This window comes from Oryx dammah, unplaced genomic scaffold, assembly GCF_014754425.2.
Source record: "Oryx dammah isolate SB20612 unplaced genomic scaffold, SCBI_Odam_1.1 HiC_scaffold_9, whole genome shotgun sequence".
NCBI lineage: Eukaryota > Metazoa > Chordata > Mammalia > Artiodactyla > Bovidae > Oryx > Oryx dammah.
Window position 1 is genome coordinate 3806647 of NW_024070193.1, and position 19019 is coordinate 3825665.

The following is a 19019-nucleotide window of genomic DNA, read 5'->3' on the forward strand; positions in this document are numbered from 1 at the left end:
GGCAGATTCATAGAGATAGAAAGCAAATTATTTGTTGCCAGGGCTTGGAGGCAGAGGGGGCCAGGGGAGTGACTGCTTGATGATGCAAGATTTCCTTTTGAGGAGATTAAGCTGTTTTAGAACTTGATAGAGGTGACAGTTGCACGACTTTAAGAATGTCCTAAATATCATTGAACCGCACACTTTAGAACAGTTAATTTTATGTATGTGAATTTTACACAGAAGCAAAAAAAGTTCAGGGCTTGAGACGGCGTAAGAGGAGAGGGAAAGAATTTCCAGGGCAAGAAAACGAAGCCTGGCCTAGTGAACAAGCACAGGCTTGGGAGGTCATTCTGCAGAGATCATCCCAGCGGAAGTGGGTCGTGTGTCTGTGCGAGGAGTGAGAAATGGGATTGGGTATAGATTTCAGATGGGATGGGAAAGGTTCTGGGGTGTAGGCAAAGGAGTGTGGGCTTTATCTTGTAAGGAGGGTTGGGATTCCAGGTCTTGGGGGGAAGAGTGAGATGATTTAATCAGAAGGTTCATTTGGCAGTAGTGTGCAGGGCAAGCAGCTAGGAGGCTATCGCAAAATCTGGACAGAGGAGGGCCTGTCAGAACAGAAAGAGACAAAAGGAGAGGGCTGTTGTGAAGCAGCTTCTGGAGATGGCTCCTGCCCTGATGCTGCTCTGCTCATTGCTGGTTTCCGACTTGGTAAAAGGTAAGTGCAGATATGAGGATAAGCGTTTACAGACGTTTATGGTAGAAAACAAGCTTACGGTTACCAAAAGGGACGGGGGAGATGAATTAGGACTTTGAGACTAGTAGATACATATATTATGTATTTTGCAGTAGGAACTAGCAACTCACTCCAGGGTTCTTGCCTGGAAAAATCCCACGAACAGAGGAGCCTGGTGGGCTGCAGTCCATGGGGTTGGAAAGGGTCAGACTTGACTGAGTGACTGAGCACGGTACACTACTATATATAAAATAAACAATCAGCAAGAACCTACTGTATAGCACAGGGAACTATAGTCAGTATCTTGTAGTAACCTATAGTGGAAAAGAATCTGAAAAAAGAATATGTATGTATATATAATTAAATCACTTTGCTGTACCCCTGAAAGTAACACAACATTGTGAATCAACTATATGTCAAATTTAAAAAATAAATGAAAAACATCATTAATGGGGGGAAAAAAGTCTATATTGTCATGACTCTCAGGCACATGCTTTTTTGCATTTTATAAAAGTCTCCACAACAGATTAAAAAGAAAAATGCCTTCATCCTGAGTTAGAACTCCACTGCCCTAAAGGACAGATGGAATGGACGCAGGCACTGGGTCTTGCAGGGCAGTTGTCAGCCGTGTCAGCACTTTTATGGCTCATTTTTATGGCACTTTACCCTGTGCCACGCGTCGTGCTGGCTCTCGATGAACAGTGAGCAAGGCAGGTTGCTCCTTTCCCTTATGGAGCTCCTAGGTCATAGATTGTCAAAGGATTGCTAGAAATTAAAGGGAGGCATACGTGAGCTCAGTGTAAAGAAAAACATCTCACAACTGCAGTTGTCCAAAGGTGTGGAGGGCTCTCGTGTGAGTACCAAGTGTGCGCTTTTGTCAGTAGAGAGATTTAGGCAGAATCTGAATGGCTGTCTGTTAAGAGGTCTTATTTGATAGGAGAAATGAATCAGGGACCTTATAAAGTCCCTTCCGATGTTAAGGTGATTCCCTGTTCTGTAACATTAACTTAGAAGAACAGAGTTCTTTCTCTTTTTTTAAGGTGAAGTGTAGTTGATTGACAGTATTACGTAAGTTTCAGGTATACAGCTAGTGATTGCATTTTTGCAGATGACATTTCTCTTTCTTATTTGACCATATCGGAACAGCAACGTCTGCCATTCTCATCATTACTTGTAATTATATTTCCCTAAATTTGCCTGCAAATTTGATTTTTAAACATACCTGCGCAGTGAGTTCCACAGTTCTTTTTAAAGAAAGTACTGTTTTCGAATGCCTTTTCAACTGTCATTTATTTCCTATTTTACTATTCGTGAAGTTCCTCTTCCATGTGACATTTGCACAGGCAACGCAGATTTCTGCAGAAGTAGTTACATAAATCACAGGCAGTCTGCTGACCCCTAAATCATTAGTCCCCACTCCTGTGATGTAACAAGACCAGGCGCGGCTACCCATGTGGGGAATGTCTTTGGGATTCCATTTTGGTGTGGGTGAAAGCCCAAATAACTTTTGTTATTCAGCTTATTTCACTTGGTTATGACAAGTCTCAAACTCTTACTGTCAACATTTGAGCAGCTCAAATGATCATAGATTGATTGTACTTGGGAGGATCCGGAGAACTGGACTCCTGTAGGAGTGATGCCTGCCTGCTCAGCGTTAAGTCATGTCCGACTCTTTGAGGCCCCACGGACTTTAGCCCCCCAGGCTCCTCTGTCCATGGGATTTTCCAAGAAAGAATATGGAGCGGATTGCCATTTCCTCCTCCTGGGAATCTTCCCAACCCAGGGATCAAACCCACATCTCCTGCCATCTCCTGCCTTGGTAGGTGAACTCCTGAGCCACCTGGGAAGCCCTGTACTCAATAAATATTTGTTGAGTGTTGTTCATCGAACAATATGGTGGACAAAGCACTTCACAGGGGAAACTACTATAAACACAAGCACAAAAGTAAAGAAAGTGTGAGTTTAGAGAAAAAAACCAAAGACAAGTTCCCGAAGGCAACAACAGCCTTTTGTAATTACCAGTGTGAATACTTTTTGGCTCAGTAATTGTGGAGGCTTCTTAATTTCCACACAATATTTAAGATACCAGTGCTGGCCCTTTCTGAGTCTGTATCCACAGAGAGCAGCTGAGCTGAAATGGGAAAAGCCATTTCCTCTGGCTCTGCTTCCTGGGCCTCTCCTCCCCATCTCTTTTCTCCTTTCCACCCTCCTCCAGCCTCCCCCTGCCCCTCCATTCCTGCTCTTTTTCTTTGTTATTGTTTAGTTGCTCAGTCGTCTCTGACCGTTTTTGTGACCCCGTGGACAGTAGCCCGGAAGGCTCCTCTGTCCATGAGATTTCCCAGGTAAGAATACTGGAGTGGGTTGGCATTCCTCCTCCAGGGGCTCTTCCTGACTCAGGGCCCAAACCCGCGTGTCCTGCATTGGCAGGTGGCTTCTTTACCACAGCACCATTCTTACTCTAACTCTGTTCTTACTCCCTACCCCCACCCCCACCCTTTTTTTCTTTTTAATATTCTGGTGTTTTCCATATTCTGTCCCTTTTTTTCCTTCTTTTTCTGCTCTCTCATCTGATGGCCCTCTTCCTTTTCTCATTTCCCAGTTTCTAGTATCTCTGTTCTTGGTCCAGTCTCTTAAATACAGTATGGAAAAGGAATGTATTTTTAATCTACTAATCAAATAAGGACATAGGTATTTTTTTTTCTTTATTGCAGTATGATTGACATAACTGACATAAATTGACATAAATTTAAAATGTACATTCTGGTGATTTGAAATACCTATGTATTGTGAACGACTTCCCTCTGTTTGTTAGTTAACATCCATCACCTCACAAATACCTCTCTCTCCTTTATTTATTTATTTTTTCTTTTTTGGAGAGAACATGTAAGTTCTATGCTCTTAGCAAATTTTGATTATATAATACAGTGTTAACAACTATAGTCACCATGAGTACATTCAGGATTTTTTACTCTGAATGTAACATGAGCAACATGCTTATGTTGCTCTTTCAGATATGAAATAAAATTGATTATCACTTAAAAATGGATTTTGATTGATTTTTTTAAAAAATTAGTGAATCACTAATCCTCAGATTTGGAAAAGGGGATCAACAGATCTTAAGTCATAATTCCTAGTAAAGCACCATAGCTTATTTAAATAGCTAATTGTCTTTAACAACTTTAGTTCCTCATTTTTCCACATGGTACATGTATCATATATCATGGGATCCTTTAGCACCATCTAATTTTTTAAATTACATCTTGATTTACACAGTTACACAAGAGCTGGAATATTTCTCTGTTTTGTTCATTGTTTATCCCCAGTGCCTAGAACACTGTTAACAAATGTCAGATGCTCAACAAATAATTGTTGTTTTTTTTTTTTAAGTTTGGAAGTCTTGTTTTTTTTTAATATTTAGTTTTATTTATTTATTTGACGGGGACGGGTCTTAGTTGTGGCTTGCAGGATCTTTGATGTTTGTTGGGGCATGAAAGCTCTTGTTGCAGCATGTGGGATCTAGTTCCCTGACCAGGGATCAAACTCAGGCCCCCTGCGTTGGGAACACAGAGTCTTAGCCAGTGGACCACCAGGAAGTCCCTATTGCTTTTCATTTCAAATCTACAGTTTCATTCTCCTTCCTAATCCTGAAGAGGTATCATGGCTTTCTGGAGTAATATTATTATTCACTGGGATAACAAAGATTGGTTTATAAATGTGACCATAGGATTTCATGTTTAGATAATGCTTCCTGCCAGTTCATCTCCACTTCAGTCTGCTCCACAGTTTAAATCCTCAGCTAAACTGTCATTTACCCATCCTTCTAAAGGACTCTTCCTTAACTATCTCAGGCATCAAAAAAATAACCCAGCAATTGATAGTAATAGTTAATATTTACCGAGCCCTGATTCTATATCAGGCTCTATTTTAGGCACATTACATACATTGTCTCATTTTAGTCGTCCAGCAACCTGTTAAAGGTATACACTATTATCTCTATTTTGCAGATGAAGAAACAAGCACAGAGAGGTAAAAATAACCTGCCAGGTGATAAAACTAAATCTGAACTCAGGCAGCCTAAACCCAGGCACCTTGTCTTGCACACGCTAACAAGAGTCTAATTTCCCAGTATTTAACTTGCTGGAGAATGAGATAACTACACCCCATACTACCAGCACCGTTCCACACCTAACAATTCCATCCACAGAAGTGTAACCGTATTCAGATGTACCCAAGGATTAGATCCAAGCTTTTCAGTTGTTTTGGTTCCCTGCCAATTGGTTTATGTGTTAGAAGGAAGCAACTTGAAAGTACTTATAATTGTTACTTGTGACAAAGTAAAGTAGATCACCAAATCTTTATATTCAGTAACTCCATTGTCACTGAAAACCAACCCCTCTTAGGAGGTTTCTTTATTTCCATTTTTCCCTTTCTCTTAAATTCCTCTTCATTCAAATAAAGTCACTTGATTTTGTCACCTCAGGCTAGACATCAATTTAATAGCCAGTCTTGAATGGGAATGTTATAAAAATCTAGGGAAGGGTATGATTGGCTCATCCTGACTCCGGCTTCTCATGGAATCAGTCAGCAATTTGGGGGCGGGGAGGTAAGTGGCAGACAAGGTATTTAACTCAATGGGATAGAAATTAGTCATTTGGGAGCATTCACACACTTTCGCCTTCCCTCAGTGCACCAAAGAGACTTTTCATTTGAGAGCATCTTGGAGAAGGAAATGGCACCCCACTCCAGTATTCTTGCCTGGGAAATCCCACGGACAGAGGATCCTGGTGGGCTGCAGTCCATGGGGCCCCAAAGAGTCGGACACGACTGAGCGACTTCACTTTCTTTCTTTTTCTTTTCTTTCCCCTGTCCCTTAGAATAGTTGATTTTACTAGGTCAGTTCCTGCATTTTTGTCAGGTATTGGAGAATGAGTAGAAAGGGGCTGGACATGAAAAGTTGGAGGAGATTTAAGTTGCCACAGTTCTAAAGAGCTCGGACAGAGAGGAAGGCGAGATTGTGACATTACTGGGCTGGGGACGGAGGACATGTTGAGTTAGGAGGACTTATGCTGAAGGAGATGCTTTGGAAAGCATAGGACATGAAAAAGTCAAAGGAAAGGGAGGTGAGAAGGGTCTTCTGTGGTTTTGAGTTGAGCCTCCTTGAACGTCTGGTGACCCAGACGGTAAAGAATCTGCCTGCAGTGCAGGAGACCCAGGTTCAGTCCCTGGGTTGAGAGGATCCCCTGGAGAAGGGAACAGCAACTGCTCCAGTATTCTGGCCTGGAGAATTCCATGGACAGAGGAGCCTGGCAGGCTGTAGTGCATGGGGTTGCAAAGAGTCAGACGTGACTTAGCGACTTTCACTTAACAGCGCACCATTGCGCAAATAGAATGAAAACCAAGAAAAACCTAATGGATTTATTTAGAAGGAGCCCACTTGTCACTTTTGCTTGAGTTTCAGTAGAAAGGTGGGTGGCGAAAGCCACACTGAAGTGGGTTGAGTGAAATAACAGAAAGTGAGAAAAATGTTCAAATACATTTGAAAACTAGTGAGCTAAATAGCTAAGCAGATTGTTGTTGTTGATGCTGTTGGGTTTTTTTCTGATTGTGGAGCTTACAGAACATATACAGTGTTAATGTACTTTATTAATCTCCAAAGATGAGCAATATGTGCAGATTCATTTCGTGGTGGAAGCATTTCCACTGGAAAATCTTGAGGAATCTAGTTATCTATAGAACGCATATTTGGGGAGATGCTGCTGTAATCTTTCACAAATAAGATGATGTTGGCCGTAACTTTGAGATTAATACTCTTGTTTTTAAAGTTTCTTAGATCTCTAAGGAAATATTTTCAAGAATGAATGTTGAATTTTACTGGGTATTTTTCTGGTGGTTTTTGAGATAGTCATGTGGTTTCTTTTAAAATTTGACCCAGTGCTGGAACACATTATTCTAATAGGTTTTCCAATATCAAATCTTTGTCTTTCTGAGATAAATTCAACTTTATTATGGTGTTTTATTCTTTTACTGTACTATTGGCATTTGTTCATTAGCATTTTATTTGTACATTAGTGTCAATATTAATAAGTGAAGTTGGTATTTTGTTCTTGTTAGGTGTTGAAAATTAATTTGGTCACTCTTTTTCTTTCTACTCAGAAACAATTTTTGTAGCAAAAAGCATTTCTGCCTTGAACACTTGAAAAAAAATTATCTATAAAATTATCAAGGCCCAGAGCTTCTTGGGGAAGTAATTCTTATAAGTTTTCAGTTGTTTCCATTTTTAATTATTTTCCTGTTTCTTTAGTCAACTTTTACCATTTTTACCATTTCAGACAGAGTAGAGTAAGTTGCATTATCATCTACTTAGATTCTGGTAGAAAGCCTGTCTCAGATAATAGAAAGGTGGATGCGTAGATGTGAACAGACCCTGTCTAGTGTGGGTTCTGTTGAAGTGGGAGGGGCTCGTCTACTCTCTTCGCAGCCTCCTTCTCTGGCTTCCGTCGATGAGGAGAGAGATTTATGAACGAATGACTCTACACCAGTCTGCATTTAATTGATCGGACGGCGAACATGAAAGAACTATAACCCTTGGTATATATGCCCCCAGAATAGATCTTGTTTCTGCCCGATTATTACATTTTATGTCTGGAAACTATATCTTCTATGGCACAGTGCAGTTCTAAATGGATACAGAGAGCAGATTACTGAGTTTACCAAAGGGAAGGGGCTTGAGAAAAAGTTAGAGAGACTTCCTGAAAGTCACAGAAACTGGCCCAGTTTTCTGTCTGGTCCAACTCTTAGGGCCACAAGGTAGGAATACGTAGCAGTTTCCAGAGAGCTTAACTTTCTTCCTGTCAATTTTTTTTTTAATGAATTCATACGTATTTCAGGTGAGTGTCAAGAAAAGCTAATATGATTTAATCTTAGCCTGGCGTCAACATTCTTTACGTTTTCAGATAGAGATTTTATTCAAAATTTTCTTTATCAATATTTCTTTCCTTGTGTTTTCACATATTTAAATCCTTTTTAGTTGACTTAAGGGTGAAAAAAGTCAAAGTGGTAATCCATTGTAGATAAGCTGTTTCTCACCTATTATGTGTATTAGGTTATGAACAGGTTTGATGTGGGGACTCCTTTCATTTGTCACTAACAGATGAGAGAGTGTTTCACATGCAGACTACATCGCTACAATACAGATCAACAGTCAGAAAGCAAAGCGTGATGGTCTAAGACTCAGGCAAGTTAGCTCTGTCTGTGCCGCATGCTGAACACATAGTGACCTTAACCGTTGATACTGAGTTCACATTAGGAGGTTTCCAATTTCCAAACAGAAGTACTAACCAATGCTGGGGAAACAAACAAATAATCAAACAAAATACGCGGGCTGCAGTTTACATTCTTTTAATGCAGAAATAACAAAATGAGAAAATATTTTATATTCATGATTCACTACATTTATGCCTTTTATACAGTTCATGAGGTTCTCACAGCAGGTATACTGGGGTGGTTTGCTATTCCCTCCCCTGGGAAAGATTGAGGGCAGAAGGAGAAGAGGGCCTCTGAGGATGAGACGACTGGAAGGCATCACCGATGCAATGAACATGAACTTGGGCAGACTTGGGGAGATGGTGAGGCCCAGGGAGGACTGGCGTCTATAGGGCTGCAAAGAGACATGATTGGACAACTGAACAACAGCAGCACATGTATGCCATTCATTGGGTGTAACAGATTGGTTTTTGCAACTTCCAGATGGAAGGGTGCATAATTTTTTAAAAAAAGGAAAGAAAACTGAGAATTTGGGGGAGGTTAGACTGGGCAGAATGTTGGGTCTGGCTGTGAAGGCCCTGATGATAAGGCTTTGCCACTGGGTGCTATTTTGTCTTTATGGAACACACAGCTATTCTCGGATCCCTGAGTCCTTTGTAAGAGCCAAGGATACACATTCTTAGACCTTTGGCATGATTACTCAATAATCTGCTCTCTGCGTCTTCCTTTTATAAATCTGACCTACTGGGAAGGGAGTTTGGGGGAGAATGGGTACATGTATGTATAAGGCTGAATCCCTTTGCTGTACACCTGAAACTGTCCCAACATTACTAATTGGCTATACTCACAATAAAATAAAAAGTTAAAAAAAAAATTTTTTTAAGGCTCCATATGAAATGTGTGACATCTCTTGTCTCTAAATGGTTGTGACACTTTTACTTTAGGGTAGCAGGCATGTGCCCTCTAGAACAAGCTTGTGTTTTCATAACTGTCATCTTTGCTGTGTATTACTTTTATCAATCACCTATCTTTTGAGGTTAGTAATCCTTTTAAGATCTAGTTTTTCTTAAGTCTGCTCAGCAACATAGGTGCAATTATTAATTCTGCATAAAAGATGGGTGAGACAAAGGACCTTGACTCATGATCGGTGACAGACTTGTCTTTTCAGGAAGATTCTCCATGATTTATGAGTCAGTCTGTTGTTTGCTTCTAGAGAACACAAAGCATTTTAAGCTCAGGGAAAGCAAACATTCAGGATGAAATCCAACAGAGGAAATACATGTATTTCTGCTTATCCATTTTGACAGGTGAGGTTGTCTAAGAATTTTGAATATGTGTGTATATTAAAAATCTTCTTTCTTTTCAGTTGTTCAGGTTTGAAAGAAGCCACAACATACAACTCTAAGCCACAGACATACAAGAGGGACATTTCCTTAAACAAGTGTCACTCCTGAACGGTAGGTAAACTCAATTTATTGTACTAAATTTGTATTTAAGAGAATCTTTAAAAAAAAAAAACTGCAAATGCTTCATAATATTTTATTGCAAAATTTCTTAGAGAGCTTTTATTTTGACTATCAGAATACTTTCTACTGTATAATCTACCAGTCAGTGAACAGAGGCCACAGTAACTTACTTGTCTAAGACAAAACAAAGATAGGAAAGTGACCTAGAAGTTGAGAAAATAACTCAGATCCTTGGAAAATAAGTCTCAAGTACATTATATTAGATTCCTGTATTAGTAGTTAAATTGAGAGAAAAATAAAAATATCTTGCCTGATTCCCTATAAGTCTTGCAGCCATGATGCCAGGTTACAGAGGAGAAAGTAGCTTAATTTATCCAATGCTCGGGTATATATATTCTATCTGGGGTATTAAAATCCAGTGCTACAGTTATTTATTTTATTATTCAAATAATTCCAACTCCCAGTGACTAAGGCTGGAATAATTTGAACAATAAAATTTTTAAGAACTACAGCTTTGGACTACAACCCCCATCTATATACAGTCAAGTATGTATATGTGTATATGTATATATACACACACACATGATTCTATACTGATATAAAGGGCTTCTCTGGTGGCTGAGATGGTGAAGAATCCACCTGCCAATGCAGGAGACACAAGTTTGATCCCTGGATCGGGAAGATTCCCCTGAAGGAGGAAATGGCAACCCACTCAAGTATTCTTGCCGGGAGAATCCCGTGGACAGAGAAGCCTGGCGGGCTACAGTCTGTAGGGTTGCAAAGAGTCAGACACGACTGAACGAGTAAGGCGCAAAACAAAATAAATGAATAACTGAATGAATAAGTAAATGGAAGGAGAAGTACTTTTCCATACAGAAGAATTTAAATTAGTAAACGTGAAAGGGATGAGGGAGATGGAAATTTGCCTTCAGAGAATCCCAGCAGCAGTGACTGCTCCCGGCAGGGCCACTGACCAGTACTCAGAAGATGAGTGTCAGGAGGAGCAGAATATGGACACAGAACCTCAAAGTCTCTCCCTCCAAATATTTATTAATTACAAAGAGAAAAGTGGTTACTTGGTGGGGGAGAATCCTGGCAGAGCCACTTTAACCAAGTAATCCAGGTCAATAAGTTTATGTCCACAGTGATAAGACATATGGAAAAGGGTCCATCAGGTCCTCAGAATCCTTCCCCCAAATTCATAACGGTAGTGGAACCTGAGAAAATGTTGGGCAAATCTAAACAGACATCCCATGAAGTACCTCACCAGCGTTCTTCAACAGTGTCCAGGGCGTGAAAGACAAGGAAAGACTGAGGCACTGTACGTTCAACACGTGCACTCCACTGTCTGTCAAGTATACGTCCGTAAAACCACTTAAGAAAAAGAAGAAGAAAGACTGAGAAACTGGAGGAAATAAGGAGAAATAGCTACAGAACACAATGTGGGATCCTGGATTGGGCCCTGTAGCTGAGAAAGGGTGTGAGTGGAAAAACTGGTGAAATCCGAATAAAGCTGTTTACATTCTCGTGCCAACTCATTTATTAGTTTTCCTCGTCGGGCTGTGGTTGTAAAACGTTCACAGTAGGAAGCCCAGCACAAGTGACATGGAAACTGTATCTTTGCAACGTTTCGGTCAACCTGAAATTATTTCAAGATGAGACGTTCTTTGGAAGTTACATTGGAGTCCCTCAGTAACCATTCTCATTAAATTCTCACTGGTTTTCAGAGGGAGTTTCTGTTTGTTTGCCAACTTTAGAACACTCTTCTCATCAAGGAGTACACCTTGAGCTCTTTCTTAATCTTGTGTGTGCACAGAGCTTCCTTAGGCTACACAGCCTTCCTCCCCACATAGTTCTTCAGCTCCACAGGCTTCCTCCTCACGTAGCTCTCCAACCAGTTACTTCCAGCCCCTAGAAAATCTGTGAGTCGGGGGAAACACCCACAAAGCTCTGTGTCCTCAGAAACCACCTCTTAGCAAAAATTTTAGCTGGCGATGGTCAGGGTGTGACTTCAGTGTGCAAACTAAGTCTATGTCTCATTAATGATCTCTTGGTCCACCGTTCTTCTTGACACAAGACAACATTTGAACAAGCCCGTAGAATTAGGAGCCCTATATTTGAATGGTGAAGATAAGAGAAGATCGCGCTGTTTTCAGGTAAAATGTCTAGCAGTTCTGTGAATACAAGGAATAATAAGGGAACTTTGATTCTTAAAGGAAGTCAATAGCTGCATTGTTTGCTTTGAAAATCAGTTTAACTGAAAACACACACACACACACAAACCCAAAGCCACTTTAAAATCAAAAGACTAAACTCTTGAAAGACCAAGTAAGGGGCAGACATGTACTTTGGCTTCTGAAAATGAGCATTTGGGCACGAAAAACAAAATACTAACTGTTAGTTCTTCCCCAAAGGGTTTTTTGTCATCAGCTCTCTTGTGTGTTCAACCAATTTGGTGAACTACGCTAGTTCAGAAACTTTAAGAGAAACAAGAAGAAACTGAAGTGTCGTCTAGAATAGTCAGGTTCATAGAGATGGCAAGTACGCTGGTGACCAGGAGCTGGGAGGGATGGGAATGGGGGTTCAGTATTTAAAGGGAGCTCAGTTTCAGTCTGGGCAGATGAAAAAGTTTGGGATGGTAGTGATGGATGCATAGCAGTGTGAATGCACTTAATCCCACTGTACATCTTTAAATGGCTAAAATGGTACATTTTTATGTAAGTGTATGTTTTACCAGCACTTTAAAAAGTGAAAAAATAAGTGGAAGTCCTTAGCAGTTCCACCCCCCTTCTTTCTAGGGTGCCCAGCTTTGAGCAGAATCTCTGACTGGGGGTGTTTCTCCTTCTGAGGAATCTTCTTTAAAAATCTAGAGATGATTTCCTGGACATCACTTACCAACCAGAAGTTTAAATGGCCCCGTATCCTAAGTGGTGCAAGTAGAAAGGAACCTGGCACCCAGGAAACAGGAGCGCTGGGTAGTCAGGAGAGTTGCTTTTGGGTTAATTTATAACTAAGACAAATGAATCTATAAAAAGAAGAAAAGCCCCATAAGAATTATGTTAACTGATGGTAAGGGAGAAAAAAGGGTTTAGATAAAAGATATCTGAACTCGTTTGGTCCCAGTGATTTTATGGCTAAGGAATTCAATTAGAGGTGTACCGGCCAGAGCAGATTGCAGTCCTGTAAATTACTAATAGGGCCCCACGATCTTTCTCGTTTTCTGTATGTGTTCACATGCAGGGTTCAGGCCTGCCCTCTGTAAATACACTTTCTGCTCAGCTATGCTGCTAGGTATGCACTCAGATCTGCAGGACCGGAACGCAGATAGGGTTCTGAACCCTTCAAGGTGGGGAGGTGGTATGAATAGAAATATGATTAGGAACTAGGACAGATAAAATGACTTTGGCTGTTGAATTTGGGCCATTGGGTTTGTCTCATTTCACATTAAATTCTTTCAAGATGTTTTTGTTACTGAGAAGCTGTGAAATATCGTTTACAAGAAAAAGACCACCAGTAATCACACTATACTAAACTAAGAAACTGCTGTTCTAGCTTCTGCTTCGTTTCTTGCAGTTCTAGCTGACCTAGGTATGTTTTTAAATCACTAACAGTTAGGGTTTATGTAGTGTTTCTGTTTCTTTCCCTATTAGATTACGTATCTTTCTCCCTGTTTACCTGGCTTTCAGATGTCATAATGACAACACGGTAGTTCATCTTAGTGATATCACAGAATTTAGTAAGCCAGTTTTTAGGTGGCTTCTAATTTTCTAATTGTTGTACAGTTACTGTTTAGTCTTATTCAGTCACATACAGTGAATATCTTCATGCACATACTTCACTTTTCAAAAAAGTCATTTTCTTCAGATTAATTGCTTGAAGAGGAGTTCTTTGTTTAAGGTTTTGAGCAACTGTATTTACTCCTGCATTATTCGTTTTTATGACATTTCACATTGCTCTGAGAATATATTAACAGCAAATTGAACAAAGGCATATTTCCAGAGCATGTGTTTAAATGATTTCTGTTCATTTGAATCTATTATCTTTCAGTTCTTGGTGTGTGTGCGTGTGTGTGTGTGTGTGTGTATGACAGAAGAATGAGGGTGGAGAGTGAAGAGTTTCACTGATTGTTTAGATATTAGAATAATATGGGCTTTGGGGTAGTTTCAGGGTTGTGTCGGGAGGTGTTGGTTTTGTTCTGGGTTAGGAAAAACCAACTTGGTTGCAGTGAAGTTGTAGATTATTTCCTGGGGCTATGCCAGATTTAAATCCAGTGTAAAGTCTGTGCTGTAGGTCCCTATGGCCTTTAAGTCTGCATGTTGCTAGTTGTTATAAAGGAATGATGGCTTTTGAAAATGCAGGTTTAACTAAGTAGCACTTCCAGAGATGGATACAAATGCTTTTTTAAGGATTTATTTCAATCAGATATTTTAAATTGGTAGTTTGAATATTTGAAGGGAATGGTAATTTTAGGATAAAGATATAATGATAAGAGAAAATTTTAAGATATAAAATTATATGTTTAAAATGTATTACAATGAGTAGAAAAAGATTATTGGTGATTGTCTTTCCTTCTTATTCTAAACTCTCATTTGGGGGTTAAGTGTAACAGTTAATGATGTGAAATAGAGATTACAGCTTTTTAACTATAATGCAGTGTAATCTACATTTCACTATCAAATAAGCAACATAATAACAACAATAAAGATAATTTAAAGAAAAAGATTATCTATAATCAACATCTTTATTGAAACTAATTTCTACAAGTTGCTTTCCTGTTCTTAATAAATATACACACATTTATGTATGTTTATATAGAATTTGAGGAAGAAAACACACTATCCCTGACCCTCGATGTCTGTGAAATTAGGAAATTATGATAAATGATTTCTAAGTTATCTTTTCATTCTAAAACAGTATTTTAAAACCTAACTGTGTCTAAACTCTGTAACATCTTCTGGAAAAACATATAAATTGATCACAGTGAGTACTATCTTTACCTAAAAAATGTGAGTCACTGCTATGAAATGTAGAGGATTAACTGCAAAAAATTAAGCCTGAAAGAAACACTTTTGTAATGTTCGCAGTTTATTAAACTGAAGAATTCATGGTAGGGTGAGGGGTTTGACTATTTGACACTCTTGAGTAATAATTTCAGTAAAGCAATGTTTGGCCTCAAGTAGTAATTTTAATAAAACTTACTGTACAAAGGTCTGATAAGAGAGGATACAAAAAATTACTTTTGGCGATGACTTGATTTTCATTTATAACTGTGCTTTCATTCTTGTAAGAGAAAAATAAGTTTTTAATCTTTTTATAATCTCATAATTTTAATGTTTTCATGAACTAACAGTGTGTAAAATACTGATTTTTGGCACCTAGTTAGACCATTTAGGAAAAATGTACGTGTCTTCCTAATCTCTCCTTCCAGGATTTTGTTTGCTTTTTTAAAAATGCCAGTAATGAGCTGTGCTGTCCTAGCTGTAGCTTGCTTGATTCTTTGGCTACTCCCAATAACGTGCATAAATTCTGCCATATAGGATCAACTTAACATGGTAAGAGCTTCACCATCGGAGGCCATTGCTATTCCATGGGCCATAAAGTGAAGCAACGGTGACCTCTCTGTATGATTCTAGTTGTTGTTTTGATTTTGCTTTCTTTACACTTATGAACTCCTTGTCCTTCAGTCCAGATCTTGTGATCTGAAATCATTTAAATTATTAAAAGTTTGATATTTTTAACCTTTTATACTCTCGGTAGACAGGACATAGGAAATTTAGTGACGTAAGCATCTTTAATAATCTTTAAAAGTCATAAGACTTGGTAGCTGGGACAAGAAACAATTAGGCATAAATTTCAGGGAAATACCAAAATGGCATGACTTGTGTTCTTTTGTTAGCAAGCCAGTTGGCTTTCCTTTCAAACCCAAGGAATGAGTCGTGTGGCCACCTTTTATGATTTCAGTTTCATCTGCATCACAGAAATATATGTTTCCCTAAGTTTACTCACTATAATTTGTGATTGCTATTTTTCTTATCTGCGAAGGAAGTACAACAGTTCCCAGTGGGGAAATACCATGTTAAGTTGATCCTAAAATAAGAAATCTAAGGGAAAGGTCACATCCTAATAACTTGTGCAAATCTAAATTCCCATGGAGCTTTAAAATTATTTTGTAGCAATAGAGTATTAACAATGTGTCGTTGAACTTCTTCCAGATAGCGTCATAAAATTGAGAACACTTTTGTGTACAGAAATAACCACTGATATATCAGTACAATTGACAAGACCTAATTTTTTTTTTTTTTAGCAATCCATTTTGGGCATCCAGAGAAATCTAGCATGAATCATAAACCACAAAATGCTTTTGGTTACTTTCACTGAAAATATAAGGCATATTACTCAGAAAGTAGTATAATAATTACATACAGAGAAAGGGATTTGTCCTATAACTATAGAGATGTTTAATACTCCACTTTTTACCAGCCTTGACCCCCAGTCATACTTTGGAAAAACCCTAAGTATGTAATTCTGGACAGAATTCCTGTTTCCAGGAATGCCTGAAAGTTGACACCTGAACATCAGGGTCACCTAGGCTGCAGTCTCTCTCCTTTTCTATTAGTTGGCAATCGGTTAAAATCTCTGCGCCTCAGTTTCCTTATCTGTTAGGATATTGATTATGAGAATGAAGTAAGATCAAATGAATACAGGGCTTAGAAACGTTTTTTACAGATCATATACTTTAAGATGTTACTATCGTCACTGTCTTTAGTTTTCATCTTTTCCACATGAGGAAATTTAGTGCTTAGCCATGTGATAGAGCATGTGTTCAAAGAATGTCTACAACTACTCAATATCTTTGTAATAGCTCTGTTCAGGAATGGCGTTAGGCTCCTTCCTTGTATTAATTCATTAATTAACATTGGTTTTGTGCACCTATATGAAAAGGGTGAAATGTAATAGACCTAGACCCTACTGCACATTCCTCGGGAAAAGTGCTTACTGGGGAGCGGTCCCACAAAGTAGACCCACTTCCTGCCAGTTCACATCCTTTTAAGAAGAAGCGACTGGGATGCGTGGTGGCTGGAATGCGATGAAGTGACTTGACATACACCCTAAGTGATGAGTGGAAGTTACAGTGTTCCCAACTCCAGTATGTGGAGGTCACTGTCCTCATCCTTTCATCCATCAGACTTTGCAGTAACAGTAATAGCAACAGCAAGTAAGAGTTTTAGGAGAATAAATTCTCTGTGCACTTCTGCTCCCCGACATGGCAAGGGGAAAAAAATCTTTATGTGTGAACTACTGATGGCTGTTACTATAAATTTGTTTTTCCAACTTTTTAATTTCCATTGATGTTTTCTTAGTTCAGGTTTTTCTTATTCCTCACCTGAGTTATTGCATATTCTCTCTCCAACTCAATCCACCATTCCCATTTCATCTTTCAAGTAGACAGATTTTCTTCTCAAACATGTGTCTGCATTTCACCCTGCTTCCTGGGAGCGTTACGGACTTCATGGCCAAGCTCAGCCTACACCTGCAGTCTCGTGGCTTCAAGTTAGGGCATGGTCACACCAGATGGCTCTATTAGTGTTCCTCTCGTAGCATTGGTTCATGCCTAGAATGTACCAACTATCAGATGATTGCTGATTTTGTAGTTAGTTTCACCAAGGGAGCTTCTTGGGGATAAAGACTGTCTTCTGGGTGTCCCTAGTACTTAACACAGTTCCTAGCAAGGATTATGCAAGTGCTACAATTATAATGTAATTAAAATTAAATGATTCAGATATACTTTTATTCCTGCTAATTAAGGATAGTACTCTTAGCATTCTTGCCTAAATATTACTTTTAAATCTACCAACAGGAGATAGGAAGTGTGATATCAGCCAGCTACTTTTTGACCTGTATAATTCAGAGATGAGGAATACTCAGTTCACAGACTTGTTATTTACTTTTAAGTCCTCTCTAGTATTTGAAGCAGGGCTGCTCAGTCAGGTAGAGATCTATAGCAGTTATTTGTACAGAGGTTTTGTTGTTGTTGTTCCTGTTTATACGTGGTGTTTATTTGACAGGCATTTCCGAGCTACTTTTCTGTATCCAGCCCTGTTCTAGACCAAGGGGAATGACACCATTCATTACTCACAGTCTCATTTCAAGGGCGATACCAACACAGACCGCATGAAAGAATGAAATCACAGAGCTGGGTGACATGTGTTTGGGGAAAAACACGAGTGAAAGTTCGTAGAAGCAAACACATCCACAGAGCTGGAGTGGTCAGGTGAGCTGAACCGTGAAAATGTGGATACGGAGACTTGAGAAGGAAGGAGCTGGAGATACTGGACATGCGGGGCATCGTGGGGCGGGGATTTCAGGATGTCAGGGACACACTGACTGCACTCTAGAGTCAGTGGGAGGGTCACGTAGGAGGGGAAGGACTGAGCTTGGCAGGATACAAAGGCTAGAGCAAGGACTTTGTCTAGGAGACATTGGGCAACTAGAAGATTCGGGAAGGGGACGTGGTACAACAGTGACTCCATTTGAAAAAGGACAAGTGAAAGAGATATTTTGATAACGTTAAGTTGGGTGACTGAATAAAAAACAAAGAGAATGAAAGAAAAGGGTCGAGAATGATCTTTGGGGAGATGTATAGAGAGACAGAAAAAATGTGGGAGAGGAACTGTGTTTGGGGGAAGAAAGATGAGGTTGATTTTAGGCTTGTTGAATTTGAAGTGAAGGTGGAGTACCTCAGTAGGAAAGCCCCAGAGAGGTGAAGATTCGAGCCTAAACCTTGCTTCGGAGGCTGGAATGAGGCACGTTGATTTGAATGTTGTGAACACGGAGTAAAGAATGCTTCGCATGGCATAGAGGAGCATAGCACAGCACGTAGCCTAGCATGGAACCTGGAGTGGAGAGCCGCGCACAGGTCAGGCCTGAGAGGGGAAGCGCAACAAATGGCAAGAGTAGGTAGGATCCTCACATCACTGCCAAATGAGGCGAATTTTAAGAAGAGGAAAAGAATACAAGCCTTAGGACCTCTTATGCACCTGGCGTTATGTTACTAACTTGACGTATATAATCTTGTTGCATCCTCACAACAGCTGTGTAACCGGTAGGAGTTATAATTACCCCCATTTCCCAGATGAATAAAGTGAAGTTAAACAGGTGAAATAATGTGCCTAAGGGCATACTATCAGTGCCCAAAGGGGTGTAATTTCCACTGAGATTCTTTTGACTTCCAAGCTCACGTATTTTTGTTTTCAACTGAAATATTGTAAAATGACAGCAACCTGTCAAGAAGAATGAGAGAAGGGGTAATGCCCTGAACAGCTGCAAGGAGGAGATCATTGTTTAATTTGATAGCTGAAGTGTAGCGGGAGGAGGGCTCCCTGGTGGCTCAGCAGTAAAGAATCTGCCTGCAACGCGGGAGCCTCAGGAGACTCAGGTTGCATCCCCTGGGTCGGGAAGATCCCCTGGGGGAGGGCATGGCACCCCACTCCAGTACTCTTGCCTGGAGAATCCCATGGACGGAGGAGCCTGGCGGGCTGCAGTCCATGGGTCACGAAGACTCAGACACGAATGAG

At 39.8% G+C, this 19019-nt stretch overlaps 1 protein-coding gene across 1 annotated transcript in view; it reads left to right on the forward strand.

Moving 5' to 3' along the window:
• Positions 1-19019, forward strand: part of PPARG (peroxisome proliferator activated receptor gamma) — a 122746-nt gene that overhangs the window by 12189 nt on the left and 91538 nt on the right. The window contains exon 2 of the mRNA XM_040246706.1: positions 9345-9435. The gene's annotated coding sequence lies outside the window, so the exon portion shown is untranslated. The remainder of the gene's footprint in view (positions 1-9344; positions 9436-19019) is intronic.